General features: G+C 33.8%; 1 protein-coding gene across 3 annotated transcripts in view; it reads right to left on the reverse strand.

The window, feature by feature from the left end:
* BANK1 (B-cell scaffold protein with ankyrin repeats 1) overlaps positions 1-19,714 on the reverse strand; it is a 302,892-nt gene that overhangs the window by 273,743 nt on the left and 9,435 nt on the right. The window contains exon 1 of one of the 3 annotated variants that reach the window (XM_011967206.1): positions 6,496-6,613. The exons of the other annotated variants lie outside the window; for them this stretch is intronic. The gene's annotated coding sequence lies outside the window, so the exon portion shown is untranslated. Of the gene's footprint in view, positions 1-6,495; positions 6,614-19,714 lie in introns of those variants that run through there. 3 annotated transcript variants of the gene reach the window in all.

A 19,714-nucleotide genomic window follows, 5' to 3' on the forward strand; every position in this document is an offset into this window, starting at 1 on the left:
CTTTTCTGCATCTATTGAGATAATCATGTGGTTCTTGTCTTTGGTTCTGTTTATATGCTGGATTATGTTTATTGATTTGCAAATGTTGAACCAGCCTTGCATCCCAGGGATGAAGCCCACTTGATCATGGTGGATAAGCTTTTTGACGTGCTGCTGAATCCGGATTCTATAACTTTAAATGTGTAAAAACCATTCTTAGCTCACAGGTGATACACAAACAGGACACCAGCTGGATTTCGTCTACTGACTATCATTTGCTGACCTCTACTCTAGAGTGTGCTGATGTTCCCTTTGCTAGCATTAAGAAATATATTCATGAAAAGTGCTGTGATGTCTGTCTTCTGTAGCATAGACACAATGATTAGGTTTAGACCTTTGAACTGAACTTTTGATGTCAATGGAGAATAATGAAGTCTGAGTTGGTAGAGAACAAATGGTAACACTCACTCATTAGAGACAATATAAATAATAGAAGTGTTTTTCACTGCAGGTATTGTGGTGGTATCTAATTCATCTGATGGTCCTTAGGAATGAAATATATAGTGTACATATTTGTAATACAGATTACAAATGTAATGTAAACCTAAAATGTATAGCCTATGAAGGTTCTATATCATCTTTATAAACAAAACAATTCTCGTTTGGGGTGCAAAAACATACTTACGTTGCTATAATGGAAATTCACAGATTGCTCCCTAGTTTATAGACTTAGATGACTTTGACTGAAGGGAACTCAGGTCCCTCTGAAAAAGAGATTTTCTATGATGCTAAACATGGATATCATAAATCTTCCTCCAAGCCTTCATCAGAGTGACCTGAAGGCACGTGTACTAGGGAAAAAATAATACTCAGAATACTCAGGAATATCTTCTAGCAATTATTAGTTACTGGTCTTAACTGATAAAAAATTCCCAAAGACTGAAAATACCACCATGGCATTTTTTGGGAATTTATAGAAGTCAGGTGTAATAGTAAATGACATTTTGCCTTGAGTATATATGATAATGATTCCAATGGGCCCATGTGAGTACCTCAGAGGTATCCTGTGGGTATTTTTTAAGCCAGAAATGTTTGGTGAAAATGCGTATACATAGCAAATGTCAGAATCCTAACAGAGAATGAGGACTATTATGGTAGGAAAGGCAAAATATATATATCTGAAACTGTCAAATCCCATCCTCACAGTAAACTAAAAAAACCCCAAAATACAGTAATCTTTCTTTATCCATGGAGAATACCTTCCAAGACCCTCAGCAGATCCCAAAACTACAGATAGCATAGAACTCTATATATACTAAGCTTTTTTGCTATACATGTATGTCTATGATAAAATTTAATTTATAAATTAGGCATGGTAAGAGCATAGCAACAAAAATTATTTAAAAAATAGAACAACTGTAACGGTATATTATAGTAAAAGTTATGTGAATGTGGTTTCTCTTTATCTTCCTTTCAAAATATGTTACTATTTTTGGACCATGGTTGACCATGGATAACTAAAACCACAGGAAGCAAAACCACAGAGAAGGGGGACTATTGTACTACATTCCTGAAGGAATTACAGATTATTGCCACCCACAAAGACTTGGGAGATGAAGATACAATGGTGGTTATTTCTTCACAACTCTGCTTTACTCTCTAGTTTGCCAGTACAAAAGCCAAAGGGTCTTGTAAAATAACTGCTGATTTTCATAAACATAACCAAGTACTGATGTTAACTGTTATTCCACAGATGATATATTTACTGGAGCAAATCAACTAGCCTATGTGAACTATAAACAGACATTTATCAAGTCATTTTCTTTATAATTGCAATGAATAAAGATAATAATCAGTTTGCAGTCACTTGGTAGAAACAGCAGCAACCTTTCACTGACTTACTTCAAGGTTATGCCCCATGTCATAATAACATCTGTATAAATACTGACCATATATATGCCATACAGTATATAATTTTATATGTAAAATATAAAATTGATGAAATAAACTTGCTCATAGCAAAAGAGCAAATGCTCTAGTTGTCATAATATGATACATTTGTGTCAGAGTGTGAAGGATAAACCACGTTGAAGTTCAGGAACCTAAAATGTCATCCATCCTTCTACACAGCCAATGGTGTAGCAGGGGTGTCCAATCTTTTGGCTTTCCTGGGCCACACTGGAAGAAGAATTGTCTTGGGCCACACATAAAATACACTAACACTAATGACAGCGGATGAGCTAAAAAAAATTGCAAGAAAAAAATCTCATAATGTTTTAGGAAAGTTTACGAATCTGTATTGGGCTACATTGAAAGCCATCCTGGTCAGGTTGGACAAGCTTCCTTTAAGGCGTATCAGGATAGCCCTATATACTGAAAGACAATTTTGTGTGTGTGTGTGGTGGGGGACGGAGTCTGGCTCTGTCACCCAGACTGGAGGGCAGTGGCGCAATCTCGGCTCACTGCAAGCTCCGCCTCCTGGGTTCACGCCATTCTCCTGCCTCAGCCTCCCAAGTAGCTGAGACTACAGGCGCCCGCCACCACGCCCGGCTAATTTTTTGTATTTTTAGTAGAGACAGGGTTTCACCGTGTTAGCCAGGGTGGTCTCGATCTCCTGACCTCGTGATCCGCCCGCCTCGGCCTCCCAAAGTGCTGGGATTACAGGCGTGAGCCACAGCGCCCGGCCTTGAAAGACAATTTTTTTTATTTCCAACTTTTAAGTTCAGGGGTACATGTGCAGGATGTGCAGCTTTGTTATACAGGTAAATGTGTGCCATGGTGGTTTGCTACATAGATCATCCAATCACCCAGGTATTAATCACCCAGCATTCATTAGTTATTCTTCCTGATCCTCTCCCTCCTCCCACCCCTCACCCTCCAACAGGCCCGCTGTGTGTTGCTCCCCTCTATGTGTCCATGTTTTCTCATCATTTACCTCCCACTTATAAGTGAGAACATTCGGTATTTGATTTTCTGTTCATGCATTAGTTTGCTAAGGATGATGGCCTTTAGCGCCATTCACATCCCTGCAAAGGACATAGTCTCATTACTTTTTATGGCTGCACAGAATTCCATGGTGTATATGGAATTTTCTTTATCCAATCTATCATTTTCTTTATCCAGTCTATCATTGATGGGTATTTGGGTTTATTTCATAAATTTACTATTGTGAACAGTGCTGCAATGAACATAAAATATGCATGTGTCTTTATAATAGAACAATTGACACTCCTTTGGGTATATAAATTATTGAATCTCACCATTCAATGGGCCTCTTTGCGTTTTGAAGGAAACAAACATATTTGGGCCCATTTACCGGGTAGCCAGCAACAATACCAGTTTTGAGTAGGAGCAAAAAAGGGCTCTACTATACAGTCAGGCTGCAGTGCACACTACACTGTCCTTTGAGCTTTATAACAAAGCTTTATTGAGTTTCTGGCAACTCTCAATAGGAGATCCACAACACATACCCCTGAGATTTTGGAGGAATACCATTCCTTATTCTTCCAATGACTCCTTTCTATTTGAAAATTAACTTGTGAGTTATTATTGGATCCTAATTGAGAATAATGTCTGCTTATATGATATCAAGTGTTTATGTAGTCTAACTGACCATTCATAAACTGGGTGTTATGTGATCTATCAAATTATAATTTGGTTGTGAGAAATAATATTCTATTTGAAAATGAGTATGATATATACAAAACCAGACTCAGGCAATTCTGGATGGGAGAAGTAAATGCCATGAGCCTGTAGCTTAAGCTTCTATGACACCAAATCTTACCACTTTACCACTCCTCCCTCAACATACATCTGTAGCCTCATGAAGAATGACTAAACCTGTTAACCGAAAAAAAAAAAAAAAAAAAAAAAAAAAAAAAAAAAAAAAAGAAGAATGGCATTAGTTTCCAGATCATTCTGAAAAATATGCCAGCAGCAGTCCAAAGTGAATATTACATCCATTTCTACATTACAGCCCCACTCATAGTGAAAGGAAATTCTTCCAGTTGATGGAAGTTCATGTAATATATTTGAGAGTCCACTTTGATTTAGAGAAAAGATGGCTTGAGCTATGGATGAATCTACATTGAACAAAATAAGAAGAAATGGGAAAGGATATGTTCATTTCATTTCAGAATTAAACATACAAACTAAATTACTAAACAAGAAAAAATAGCTAGGAAATATGAGCCTATGTCTTTTGTTACACACAAAGGAAAATTAGACTTGAATTCATGTTTCTCAGTTTTCTTTTGTGAGTAATTATACCTGCATAACAAGCCTTTGACCACATCAGTGATCAATGAATGCCCATTGAAAACTTTTAGAGATACAAATGAGGCTGCAATAGGATCAAAGTTTTGTAGGTTTTATATGTTGTAAGAAAACTCATCTTCGAAATTCTTTGTCTTGTGGCAAAGCACTTTCCACAAACACATAAAGTTCATTTCAAGGAAAAACATATAATTACATAAAAGTTAGGGTAGTTAGGGTAGATATTTTGAATGCATGGAACAGAGACATTATTATTGTGCTAATGGACTAAATTTAAATACTTGTAATGGTTTGTAAAGTGTATAAATTTCTAAAACTCCTTCAGAAGTACACTTTTAAAAGTGAATTTTATTTATGTAGATTATACCTTAATATTCTTGACTATAAAAAACAAGAGTGTGACAAAAATTAGTAAAAATCATAAAATTTGATTTAAAAAACCATGTCTAGAGTAGCAACTCCTTAACAGAGTATTTAAAACATTTAAAATATATTTTAAACTCCAATAATTTTTAAATATCTTTTTTTAACCCTAAAAATGTATAAAGTCAGAACTTGATCCATATCTATTACATCTATCAATAATAATTTCAGTACATCTCTGATTTGAAAATAGAATCTTGTTTAAATTACTTAGTAAATGTTGGTGCAATTTAAAAATGAAAATTATTTCTTGAAGAAATAATTGACATTTTAACCAATAATAAATGCAGATTATAGTACTCAGACCTCAAAACGACATATGTTTAAAAATCCCAGGTGTAATACTTACAATTTTATTTTGTGATAAATTAGTCGTAGTTTCTACTTACTCCTCAATTTTTATATTTCCAGTTTTATTACATCCATATAAAAGACGGCAAATATCCTGGAGGGCCAGGATTCAGAATATGTGTGTAGTCAGTGTCCCAATTTCTACCTGTAATTGTTTTGTTAAGCTTCTGTAGCATGAGGGCATATGTTCTGACAGCTCCTGACCTATGGTCCAGGGTCTCCTGTGGCTGGGTGAGTATATCTCTCTAATTCTAGGATTTCTCATTATAAACTCCACTTTTTCACAGATATAAGCCATGTGAGCCAATTATCAACTTCATCAGTAATAAAGGCAATATTTGATTTCCCCTTTCCCTTATTCTTTGTCATATTTCTTAATACTGCTTAACAACTCAAACACTGAAGAGGGTTATTTATTGCTCAATCCTCACCCCTACACCCAATACATGTCCCTGAACTCTTATGCTGAAAAGTGGCTTTACATTCTATTATATAATAAATGTGCCACATTTCAAAGTACACTGAATTCCATTCAATAGTAATAATATACAAAGTACATTCACATGAATATTATGGTGTGTTTTTATTATGGTGTGTTTTTATACCATTCTTAGTATTACAGTTTTAAGGAAAGAATTTTAACTCAAGTTAATGAAAAAACAAAAATGTTAAACTTGAAAAGCCACAGCTAGAAAGTTTAGGAGACTTCCCCAAGGTCACACTAATAGTAAGTCATTAAGCTGAACTTAAATTCACATCATCTATTGCCAGCTCTACTTCAAGTATCAAACCATACCACAGGCAATATTATTGACAAAATGAAATAAAACTCCAGTCCATTTCTTGAGGTTCCCAATGGATAAAAGCATACGACCAGCCGATCAGATTAAAAAGAGAATAACTTTAGTTTCACCAGCAAATCTAATTTTGCTGTCCTAGTTCTGAGAAAAAGAAAACTGTGTTGGCATTTCCCTTGTTTCCTTGTTCATTCTCTCTCCTTAATTCACCCTCTTCTTTCCAGAACACAAGATGGTGGCAGTGGTGGAAAAAAGACAGTATGCATAATCATGCTTTGAGAGCAATGACCCAGAGTATTTAAAATATTTAAAATTTGTTTTACCTGCCTGAATTCTTTTCATGGGCTTTAGGCAGATCTAACTGTACAATGAATGCTTTTTAGCCTGTATTACTAAAGTATATAAGTTAGGGATGTAATAAGTACACTCCTAACTAACTGCAATGAGATCTTGCAATTAATTATATTGGCAAGTATTTGTGTACAGTGACACTAATATCTTTTAAGGGCTTTGTTATGTACAGAATTACATAGGACGTCACACTTTGGAAACATAACTGATTGAAATATAAGCAAATCCCTCTAAATAAATTTCATCTCAAAATTTGTATCATACGTAGTAATTGTAAAATATCTTAGAAATAGCTATATACTAGAAGATATGTACATACCAAAACAAAGAATAGGTTGAATTTCTACTCATTGGATGCAAGCAAAACCAGCAAGCAAGGAGTCCCCCACCCTCTTCCTGATGTGTGCATCCTCTGCAGCCATTCTTGGCCAGAAGGGAAATCGCAGACCTAGCAAAGTGTGTCTCCTATCACCCGCAGAAGCTCCCCAAGGCCTCCTGTGGTCTATGTTCACAGTAAACGTAACTTCTGCATGGAGTTTACAAGATAGCAAGTACTAAAAATTCTAGGTAACTCTAAAACAATCCTCAGTTATACTGCAGCACTTGGTCACAACTACATTTCTCCTAGAGTGACAATGTCTTTTCATAATGTGGTCAAGGACGCACACCCATCAGAGCCACTTTTGGACACTTGGTCAAATCAGAATTTCCAGAATTGGGGTTCAGGAAAGGATTATCAAGTAACTAAGCATTTTGGTAATTCTTAAGTCCACTCAAGTTTGAGAATCACCATAATGTCTTTTTTATACTGACAATATTTCCAGTACCACAGTAGATGATTACAGTCACAATTTTTTTCTCTCTCACGTTTTGCTAATGTGAAAAAAGAAAATAAAGATTTTAGGTTTTTTTTCTTTGAGGAAAATACATTGAAATAGCTCAAATGTTATTTATTAAGGAACCAAACACATGTGATTTATTAAATTCACTAAAATCATTAACTTGCCCCAAATCTACCTTAATTCACCAAAGTGATTTTTGTTAGATGAGGGCCAAATCATATATGTATGGACAAAGAACACAATATTTAACATTATGTATCTAAAACTTAGATTGTAATTCTTAAGTGAATATTGTACATAAATACAAATATGATGTTTATCTAAAACTATGAAAAATAATATAGATGGTGATTTGGGGGAGTGTTTATAATACAATATGTGATTAAATAAAAGCAATTTTTAAACAGTATTTAAATTCATACTAACTTTAACCAAGATTACTTTTTTACTATTATTAATTTCCACATTCCAGGTGTCATATTAGGAAAATTCACAGTTCAGAATTTAGGCAACAACCTGTTTACAAAAGTCAAAGTTAAAAAAAAATAATGCTCAATTATTTTTGTCCCTGGCTGACATTTTGTACAAGATTGAACACCAAACTCTTTTCTGAACTGAAATAATGAAGCATTGGAAATTCCTGGTGGGGTTGCTTTGATTAATATTTGACACTTAGAAGTATGCAATATAATAATATCTAGGCATAATTTTAATAAAAAATGTGAACCTCTAAAAATGATTTTAGAATATGAAGGACGGGAAGAAATATTCCAATTGTTTATATTTTCTTCTCTCCTATTAAAATGTATAGAACAGTATCATCAAAAACTGAAGCTCTACATCATATAAATGTTTTAAAGATAGAGCTATGTCAAGAATATATAAAAATGAATGTTTTACATTTATCCTTAAATTTTAGTAATTTATTTTATTTAATGAATCTCATTGCTTAATTATTTACCTTTAAATATAGTGTAGAGAAACAGCAATCCAAATATTAAATGTTACCCTAGATATACACTTTTTAATCTGAGTTTGTAAAAATAAGATATTATGATTTTAACATTTTACCACTTGAACTTGAAGATATTTCTTTATGTTAATGTACTTTATAATTGTAATCAAAGTTGAAAATCAGCAAGAGACACTTAAAATATATATATAATTAAAGATACAGTTTATTCTTTGGAACTTCTTACTAATTCCAGTCATATTTCACAGAATAATCTTCTTTGCCATTCTATGACTCTAATATTCATTACCTTAACATTTTTTAGTTCTCACTCATCACTGGAATTTCCAGACCAGGTATTTTAAAATTCAACAGGATAATTTACCATAATCATTCATAAGTATTATAATGTTGATTAAAATACCTCAATATTAATTCTCTAATCACTTAAACCTTTGTTTATATGTTTATGTAATAGTTATTTAATGATTATTATAAAGAACAAATTTTCAGACTTTAAGAGACAAAAGATTATAAAGTCCAATTCCTGCCCTTAAAAAAACTTGCATATTATAAAAAGGAAATGGACTTCTATAAATTACTTTAACACAAAGTAGTTTATTCTAATATCTCATTAAGACCTGTGGTAAAGGAATCTTCTAATCTTATTTATCCTAGGGTTAGTGTAAAAGTATTGTCTTGCAAGGGAAGTGTCAATAAATCTTTAAGTATCACAAAGTGCAGAACTGAAAAATTTAGAAATCAAAAAGATCTGAATTTTATAAAATGTCCCTGTCTGACAAATGGCCCTGATTTTTCATGGTTTGGCATTTTAAAAATGTATCATCATAAATGAATGGGTTACACAATGTTGAGAATTACAAAACCATAAACACAATATGAGCTTCTTTATGTATATACACAAAAACTCATATAATTCAAGACAAATATTATCAATATTTATTTCTGAGGGCTGCAGTATATTATAACATTATTCTTACATTGTTTATTCCTCAAATATTCTAGAATGTATATATATTATTTTTATAAGAGAGTAGCTTTTAAATTATGCCATATGGTTCCATATAGGAGAAAACGGTTTCAAAAAAATTCCCTACCAGGGTTAAAAATGGTTCATGTTCTAAGATATTAAAGTAAAATGAGGCCATAAAATAATATTACTGGCCTTTTAAAAAGATTAGAATAAACTTGTACATCTAACAAGTTGTCTCTCTTAGAATATTTTGTTTGGGGGCTTGGGCTGGAATGGGGCCTTATTTAATGGAAGCACACAGAACCTGGCACAAAGACTCACAGTTTCACAAAACATTTCAGGAACAGTCCTGACCCTGTCATTTAAAAGTTCTTCAACTTTAGTTAGGTGACTTCCTATACTCTGAGCTTCAGTTGCTTGACCTGAAGAAATGGAGATTCTGATCCCTCATTCCTAGAGATAAAATATGAAGCCCACACGCCTGGTTTAAGACCTGGTGACCAGCAATCATTGAGATGTACAGCAGTAATAATGAAGATAATGATTATGATACCTATAATAAAGGCTACCAAAATGCAATAAATGCCTAATATATGCGAATGAATGTTCTGATGCTTTATAAGCATTAATGTACTTTAACTTCATAACAATCCTATGCTCTCTGTATCCTCTTTGGCACTTGTGGAAAATGAACCACTGATAAAATAAATACGTATTTGTACTAGTAAGAATCATAATAGCAGCAGTAGCCAACAGTATTATTGACAAGAATAATTAAATTGATAAAATCACTCATTGTAAATAAACGATAATGGGACATTCTTTTTTATTTTATTTGGCCAATAAAATATAACAGTGAATTCCCGAAAGATGTTCCAATAATGTATAAATATATATCTTGCCAAAGATGACTACCTAAGGGTAACAATGATATGTTCTTCATACTTTATAAAGGTTATTTCTTCATGGTTACACCTAGTTTTTTTTTTTTTTTTTTTTAACTAGATGGATGGTGTATAAATGCCTGATGAGGGGGTCCTATCTGCAGTATTTATGGTACTCTTTGTCTTTGCATAGCCCACATGTGTTTAGATATCTGTATGTTTCCTAACGCTCCTATAAAAAAATTAATCACAAATTTAGTGGGTTTAAAGCAGCACAAGCTATTATCTTACAGTTCTCAAATTTAGGAGTTTGAAATGGGTCTCAATTTGACAAAATCAGATATTTGCAGGGCTACATTCTTTCTACAGGCCTCAGGAAGAAATATATTTACTTGCATTTTTCAGTTTCTGAAGGCTACCCACAGTTCTTGACCAATGGTCCCATTCCTCCAGCTTCAAACCAGTGATATTGGGCCAAGTCCTTCTCATGCTGCCATTTCTCTGGTGCTCACTCTTCTGCTTCCCTTTTCACTCATAAGGATCATTGTGATTAAATTGGGCCCAACTGGACAATCCATGATAATCTCCCTATCTCAAAGTCAGCTGATTAGCAATCTTAATTCTATCTGCAATCTTAATTCTTCTGTACCATATAACATAACATATTCACAGGCCTGGGGCTTAGGACACATACACTTTTGAGGTACCATTGTTCTGCCTACCACACCATCTGAACACTGCTTTCAGCTATAGTTCCTTCTCTTCCTTTCCTAAAGCCTTTTGAAGTAAAATGGATATATGTACAGTATACTTTCTGCTTCTCTTCACACAGTATTTGTAGAATAGCCTTGATTAAGTAGCTTATATGATCATTGTTTAGATTTCTCCATGATTCAAAGCAAATGACACATTAGAAAAATTTTCTAGGAGTCAATTAGTGGGAGCTTGAAAGTTCCTTTGAGAATGCAAAGAATTAGGGAAATGCAAATTATAATCTTTCCATTTTTAAAGTACTCTTTATTATTGGCATTTTATAATATATATATATTTTTTTAACAGTATCCACTTTTTTATTTTTTAGATATTTTTATTTCAGTAGTTTTGGGGAAAACAGGTAGTTTTTTGTTACATGGAGAAGTTCGTTAGTGGTTTTGGTGCATCCACCACCTAAGTAGTGTACACTGTACCTAATACGTAGTCTTTTATTCCTCATTCCCCTCCAACCCTTCTGCCTGAGTCCCAAAATTCCATCATATCATTCTTATGCCTTGCATCCTCATAACTTAGCTCCCATTTATAAGTGAGAACATACAATATTTGTTGTTCCATTCCTGAGTTACTTCACTCAGAATAATGGCCTCCAGCTCCATCGAGGTTGCTGGAAAGGCCATTATTTCATTCCGTTTTATGAGCGAGTAGTATTCCATGGTGCATACATACCACGTTTTATTTACCCACTCATTGACTGACGGGCATTTATGTTGGTTACATATTTTTGCAATTGCAAATTGTGCTGCTATAAACATATGTGTCCATGTGTCTTTTTCATATAATGAATTCTTTTCCTTTGAGTAGATACCCAGTAGTGGGATTGCTGGATCAAATGGTAGATCTACTTTTACTTCTTTAAGGAATCTCCATACTGGTTTCCATAGTGGTTATACTAGTTTACATTCCCACTAGCAGTGTAAAAGTGTTCACTTTTCACATAGATACCGAAATCTATTTTTTTTAACTTTTTAATTATGACCATTCTTGAAGGAGTAAGGTAGTATCTCATTGTGGTTTTAATTTGCATTTCCCTGATAAGTAGTGATGTAGAGCATTTTTTCATATGTTTATTGGCTATTTGTATATCTTCTTTTGAGAATTGTCTATTCATGTCATTTGCCCACTTTTTGATGGGATTGTTTTTTTTCTTGCTGATTTGTTTGAGTTCCTTGTAGATTCTGGATATTAGTCCTTTGTCAGATGCACAGTTTGCAAATATTTTCTCCTACTCTGTGGCTTGTCTGTTTACTCTGCTGATTAATCACAACTGTATTACAACTTTGACGATTTTAAATACCCTAATGGTGATCATTAAAGACACAATTTTTCTAGCTTACATTGTAGATATTTTGCTTTCTTTTACTTTATTCACCTCCAAGGACCTTGAAAGTAGCAAAACTCTATAAATTTTTACTTTTATCAATTGGAAATTGTGCTTGTCTGTTCTATCCCTTGGAAAGAATGTCTCCATGTTGATTTATTAGTAGGTGACAATATCGTATTTTATGTTGTATATTTTTCTATTAAAAAACTAGAACCTTATTTATTTAGAAAACGGAAATGTCTACATGGGAGGAAAACCTTTCTGGTATGGGCACAAATATATATTTGCAAAAGAATTAAATGAGTTTATTTTAGATAAACATATAGTGGTTAAGGGGCCAGGCTTTCAAGACAGGCTGTCTAGGATTTTATTTTTTATTTTTTAAAATTTTAATTTTTTTTTGAAAGTCTTGCTCTGTTACCCAGGCTGGAGTGCAGTGGCATGATCTCCACTCACTGCAACCTCCGCATTCCAGGTTCAAGCAATTTTCCTGCCTCACTCTCCCGAGTAGCTGGGACTACAGGTGTGCGCCACCACAGCCAGCTAATTTTTTTTTGGTGTGTGTATTTTTAGTAGAGACAGGGTTTCGCCATGTTGGCCAGGCTGGTCTTGAACTCCTGACCTCAGGTGATCCACCCACCTAAGCCTCCCAAGGTGCTGGGATTACAGGTGTGAGCTACCATGCCCAACCCTGAATTTTAAAAATCCATTTCTATCACTGACTAACTATATGGCCTGAAGCAAATAATGAACCTCGTTGTGCCTAGATTTCCCGCTTGTGACACATGGATAACATCACCTATGGAATCAGTGTTGTGAGAATTAAGTAAGATAAAGTATGTAGAGCATTTATCATAGTGCCTGACACCTGCTGCTAACAAAACTTTGTTTCAACTTTCTGGAAAATGAAATCTCATTTTGGAGAACAGTGGGAGGGATCTAATCTCCAGGAGACACAGTGGCAGGGAGTCACAGAGGGAGAAAGTCAGTTTCTTTTAGAATACTTATCCAATCCTGATGACTTCCAGGACAATGTCTTGGTTTGGAGCTCCTGGTTCCTGGTGAATTCCAACACTATCAAAGAGAGTAAACTTTATGCCCAGAGCCTGTCCTTAGCTATAATTTTTTTCAACACCATTTTATTTTCAATCTGTATGTTTGTATGTTTACCTTCTATTTATGGCAGTAATGATTTTCTTATAGTAGTGATACAAAGTGCTCCTTTAAAATATATGACATTTAAGCTAAAAAAAGAGTCAGTCTAAGAAATATTTTTCCTGTACAAGAGGACAGGTAGAATAACCAAAAATTGAGGAAGGTCTTATGAGAATAACTGAAATTTGCAAAGCAGTGTCTCAGGGGACTGTACTCATGACTGCCTTCTGAAATGACTGGTGATTTTCTGGAACAGCAGTTATGCATCAGGAGTCACCCCCGGTAGCTAAAGAAAACACTCTTAACTGTTGCTTTTCCTTGCTAACTAGTTCTCATGGCTGAATTATTCAGACTTTTGGAAACTTAGGGTTTTTGAGTCATTTGATATTGGGTTAGGGTAAAGATATAAGGAAATAGAGCTGTTCAACTTGTTCTGTTCCTATTTCACTTAAATACAATCCCTGATGGGAGTAGCCACCTTTTGTGTATCCCCCGAATTGAGCACAGGAGTGCACGAATAAATGGTTGAAGAATAAATGAATGACGGATAATTATCCCTCCATAAGATTATGGGGCCTTTACTCTTTCTCAACAAAGATCCTAAATTCCAAATGCTGAACAAAAGCTATTTTCATCTTTGCAGTGCTTTTGTTCAGATCAGAGATATTAATTGCATTACTATTATGCACCATGTATTATGAACCAACTAGTCTCATGGATAATTAATGTGAGTATCAATATACATAATATTGCCTCTCCTAGGCACCAGAGAGGTTGCATAGCTGGCAAAAGGTGAAGTTCTGTTAGTGACAGAGCCAAGGCTTCATCCTGTACTTATTCAACTTCAAATCCAGTGCAACATATTTCTATGTTATTAAGAACTACTCAGTGTTTCTGTAGATTAATTAATAGGCTTATATGGAGGATGATCTATCCTATTATTCAATAAATCACTGAGGATTTTTATTTTGTATTTTGTTTTTACACATTGTATAATAGATTTATATGGGGCAAGAGCAAAACTAAAATATTGAAAAATGACACCTCAACAAATAGCCATGAAAATGTAATATTTTTAAAGCATGTACAAATATTAAATATATTAAAGCTACAAAACTGAAGTAAAACTAATAAAAGTAATGTATAAAAAACCTAGAAGTACATATATGACAGTTTTTTCTAGTTTTTTTGTCTTTATGACATATTTTCAATTATGTTCATGTATTATTTTAGAAAAAGAAAAATAAAACAAAATGTATTAATATTCTAGGCACACATAGAGGATATTAAATTTTATTTGCTTTTAGACCCTAATCACACTTTTTCTCTCTACTTGCCCTAGAAGATATTGAAGATATTATAGTTCACTAAATATTCAGTTATATTAAAAGGTTGTAGGAATCTTAGCCAAAATAACTATACTACTTGTTATCAGATTAAAAGTTAATTTCATATTGGAAAACACCTTAAGATTATCTTTAGGTGTAAAAGCCTTCATGAATTTTAAAGATCTTTTTCATAACCAAACGAAGCTCTTCTGTAAACCAAAGAGTTTGAAAAAGATTGCCAAAACCAGAGTGTTAGTTTAAGATTGGATATAAGAATTCTGAGGCTGTTCAGACATGTGGCATTCAGAAATGGCTACAACATTATTTGTCCTTTTTCATATACTTAATTAGCTACTCTAATGTCACTCTTGGTACTAACTAGTCAGCCAGCATCTATTAATGTGCTTATGTCTACTAAACTGATGCTAGAAGTTACCCTTTTCTTTAAAGAGCATTCCATCTGAGTACCAAAGCTACTATCATATTAATGTTGTTTTCTACATGTCCTGTTAAGTTAGTCAACCTAAAAGACATACAATTAATTCTTGTCTAAATTACTTGCATTTATATAAGTTAATGTCATTTTAGGTAGAAAAATATTTCAACAATAATTTACTTGGATGATTCTTAACAGCCCATATGCTTGCTTTAAACATGTTTCATTGACAAACATTTCTAACATGAAAAAAAAATCTGTTTGTAGTCACTGTAGTCAAATAGCTCTTGATCTGGGAACATTTTGATGTATGAAATTCCAATATTTAAATGAGATGTCACTTACATAGTTTACATGATTATTGGCATAGTGGCAGATTTATATAGTCTAACATGTGAAATACCTTCAAAATAATTTGATTAGTTGAGATGCACACGTGCTATTTAACTGCACAAACACACACATTCAAAATATTCTTATACAATTGACCCTTGAACAATGCAGGGGTTGGGGCAATGACCCCTGAGCAGTTGAAAATCCCCTTATAACTTTGATTCCTCAAAAACTCAACTACTGCTGACTAGAAGCTTTACCAATAACATAAACAATCGATCAACACATATTTTGTACCTTATATGTATGATATACTATATTCTTACAGTAAAGTAAGCTAGAGAAAAGAAAGTGTATTAAGAAAATCATAACAAAGATAAAATACGTTTACAAAACTGTACTGTATTTATCAATACTGTAAGTTTACATCATCTATTTATAGGATGAATTTGAAATGGTGGGCAACTGCAGCTGCAGACCTCATTCTACAATATGTATCAAGCAAATCACCTTTTGCTTGTAATGTCATGACTTTTCTCTTCTTCTTGGGAGTACTACCAGCATCACTATTGGTACTTCCTATGAGTCCCATGGCATTATTCAAGGTTTACAAGATGAAAAACATACAAGAACCACGAGACATCTCTTTGTACTGTGATATGCAATTTATTAGACAAACTACTCACTCAGATTTGACTGTCATCACACACCATTTTAGCAGATACTCCCAACACTTGATCTCACTGCAATAGCAGCAGGAGGTGGCCATAAGATTATTACAGCAGGACGCTATGTACTATAGTTAATTGTATGAAGTTATGATTTAATACTGCATCTTTATATTTGTTTACATTCTTCTTAAATGTGTATAACAACATGTATGGTCTGTAAGTGGGTAACTATGTTTTAATAAATTTTAAGGTTTTATAATAGATTTGTATATATTTTAAGGTAGCAAATAATAAAACAGACTAGTATCGACATAATTTTATGCATTCATGACATACCTAACTTCCTTATGTTTTTATATTTCTAGGCTACCCAGTTCATCAGCAAGTTTTTTCAAATTGTTGCAAATATCCAAAAAATTTCCAATATATTTACTGAAAAAAATCCACACATAAGTAGACCCATGAAGTTCAAATCTGTGTTTTCAAGAGTCAACTGTATTTACAATTCTCTATGCACTTTCCTACTTCCATTTCATTCACACACACTTTACTTTCCCTAATAGATAACCACTTTCTCATTTTCCTCTCATTTTCACTAGCACAACCCTAACTCACCCCAACTGAATAGACGGAATTAATCTAAAGGAATTAAAGAAATAGGCAAACTGTGTGTGCTCTACTCAACCTACCAATGCCATTTTCCTCCTATAGCCCCTTAATTTTCTGTTCCTATTAATTCCCTCCCGCTCACTCAATGAAAATATGCCACCAAGACTGGATCATAACTTTATTTACACTATGGTATGCATAATACTAAAGAAAATATAACTAAAAGCAGTACTACCTATTTCTGGCTGAAAGAATCATTCTCTCAAGAACTAGTTGCCATTTAACAGAGAAGACAAATTTGTTCAAAAGAACTTATTTCTCTATCAATGTTGAGACAACAATGCATCCCATAGCTAAATAAATATTTGTTAAACAATGTCTTAGAGGAAATTGAAGAGACAGTGTTGCAGAATCTCTCACACATTTAAATATCCTAATATGCATATTCAGAACATTTCACCACAGAATTTTTTTTCCAAAGGACATATAGTATATGCTACAGAACATGGTTTGGGCAACAGAGTACTAAAGGAATAAAGCCCTGGAAGTCTGTGTCCATATATTTCAGGAATTGACTATCAGGTAACAAAAGTATAAGTCAACTTTCATAATGTCCTACATGGCAACTCACCTACTCACCCAGCAACAGCCATAATTGTCAATCACAGAGCACCAATTTTGTTCCAAGTATACTATTTGTTTTTTTCATCTTTTCCAGAAGAAAAAACGTGAGGTATAGAGAGGTCTTATAATGAAGCTACATAGGGCCTTACAACCACTAAGTGAAACAGCCATTAGATCATTTCTGCAACAGATCAGAATATGATTCTAAGAGGTCATTACTACATGCAAACACAAAATACATCCTTACTGAAAGCAGAAATGTAATGTGTGCTAACTGCTAACTTCTTAGCAGACTAGTCCTCATAAAAGATATAGATAAGCAGCCCCTGTTTTCTTTCCATAATTATAAATGCTTCCTAATTACCCATATGTTGCTCAGAAATAGAAATTTGCTTAATGGAAGCTTTCTATTATTCTGTTGACCTTCACAGATCTAGGTGAGACATTGTATATATTTATACCCTGTAGGGACTAAATTACTTCAGAAATCATTTAGGCAATTCTGAATATGTCACTAAAGCTTTATTCATAGAACTATATCAACTATTACTCTTTTACCTGTATGATGATATTAGAAATGGCTTCATCACAAAAATCATTAAGACACTGATACAGAAGGGAAGTACTGGGAAGGGTGTGGTCCCTTTAAATGATACTGAAAGTGGGAAGGGAAGTACTGGGTAGAGGAGGGTGTGGTCCCTGGCTAGGGCTCTATTCCCAGGCCTGTGCCCACGGACCTAAGTAAGGACAGGCATTTTTGTTTTCCTGCCCAAATACTGCATTTTCCAAGACCACCCTGGCTTGCCACGCCCCCATCCTGTGCCTATAAAAGATCCTTAGACCCTAGCAGGTAGGTGGCTGGACTTCGAGAGGAACGCACTGGTGTCTTCAGTCAAGACAAGAAACAGAAGCTATGAAAGAAAAGTATATTTGACACAATGAGTGTTAAAAAGTGTTCAACAGCAGCAAATATTACAATCAAAATTATTTAACAAATAAGTGATAAAAGAAAAATATTTGTGATGCGTAAGACAAAGTTTACGTTTTAAATATGTAATGTGGTCTTACAAGTTTTTAAGACAAAAAGCACAAGAGAAATATGAATGAATGATATGAATATATAACACACAGAAGAAATCAAAATGCCAAAGAAATATATGAAAAGCACTCAATTTCAACAGAAAAATGCTAATTAAAATAATAGCAAAATATCACTATGAAAATGCTTTGTGTGATAAGCATGAATAGACAGAGGTTCCTCTAAACTGCTGGAGGAACTGTGAATTTTGCTCACATTTTTATGAGAGTAATCTCATAATACATATTCAACAATATCTCATGAGAGAGAAATAAAATTTCTAATTTATTTAATTGGAATTTTTTTTTCTGAAAGCTGAGAGCATTGCTATCCAACAGAAAATTTAATTCAAATCACAAATGCATGGCACATATGTTATTTTAATGTTTTTAGCAACCATATTGCAACAAATAAAAAGTAAATTAATTACAATAATACTGATTTTATTTCATCAAATAAATTCAAAATGGTATAATCTTAACATGTAATTAATATAAAAATTATTGAGATTTTACATTCTATTTTTTGTGCTCAGTCTTTGAAAACTGGTGTGTATTTTACATTTACAGCACATTACAATCTGAACCAGACATATTTTAAGTCCTCAACAGCCACGTGTCTAGAGGCTAGTGTTAGGTAGCAGAGCATACAGTTTTCTGCCCATCAAAATATAGAAAACATGTAAGATCATAGCAATCTGACTTGACAGAAATATCTGCAACTTGGGAGGCCAAGGCGGGCAGATCAGCTGAAGTCAGGAGTTCAAGACCAGCCTGGTCAAAATGGTGAAATCCCGTCTCTACTAAAAATACAAAAGTTAGCCAGGTGTGTTGGCAGGTACCTGTAATCCCAGCTATCTGAGAGGCTGAAGCAGGAGAATTGCTTGAACCCAGGAGGTGGAGGTTGTGGTGAGCTGAGATCGCACCATTGTACTCCAGGCTAGGTGACAACAGCGAGAAACTATCTCAAATAAATTTAAAAATTTAAAAACAAATCTTATATGAAACAACTATGATGTAACAAGAATTGCCTGAAGTTATATTACCAACCTGTTTGAATGTGTTTTTATCTAGCAATAGTCAGTCTCTTGGATTCAGACAGGAAGAATAGAGCTAGAAAGACTTATTCAGGAGCAGAGCTTTATCAAGTAGTTGTGACAGTAAAATAGATGGATCAAGGAGTCAAAGCAAATGCAAAGACAGGATTTTAATGAGGATGAATGGATTCCAATACAGATAAAAAGGAAGGGATGATATATAGAAAGTAAAGCTAGGGAATAATTCAACACTGTACCAAGGTTTTCACAGAAAGAAGTATCAGCTATTTATTCTCCATTAAGATCAATACCAAAAAGAAAAGGAAAAAAGGAAAGAGGAGAGGAATGGGAAGAAGAGAAGGAGGAGCTCTAGAAACATAGAAGAAGGAATGAAAAAAAAAAAAACAAGACAGAAATTCTTTTCTGTTTTCCTTTTCTTTTCTTTTTTTTTTTTAAATTATACTTTAAGTTCTAGGGTACATGTGCACAACGTGCAGGTTT

The sequence above is a fragment of the Mandrillus leucophaeus genome, unplaced genomic scaffold, assembly GCF_000951045.1.
Source record: "Mandrillus leucophaeus isolate KB7577 unplaced genomic scaffold, Mleu.le_1.0 Scaffold792, whole genome shotgun sequence".
In the NCBI taxonomy this organism is placed as follows: domain Eukaryota; kingdom Metazoa; phylum Chordata; class Mammalia; order Primates; family Cercopithecidae; genus Mandrillus; species Mandrillus leucophaeus.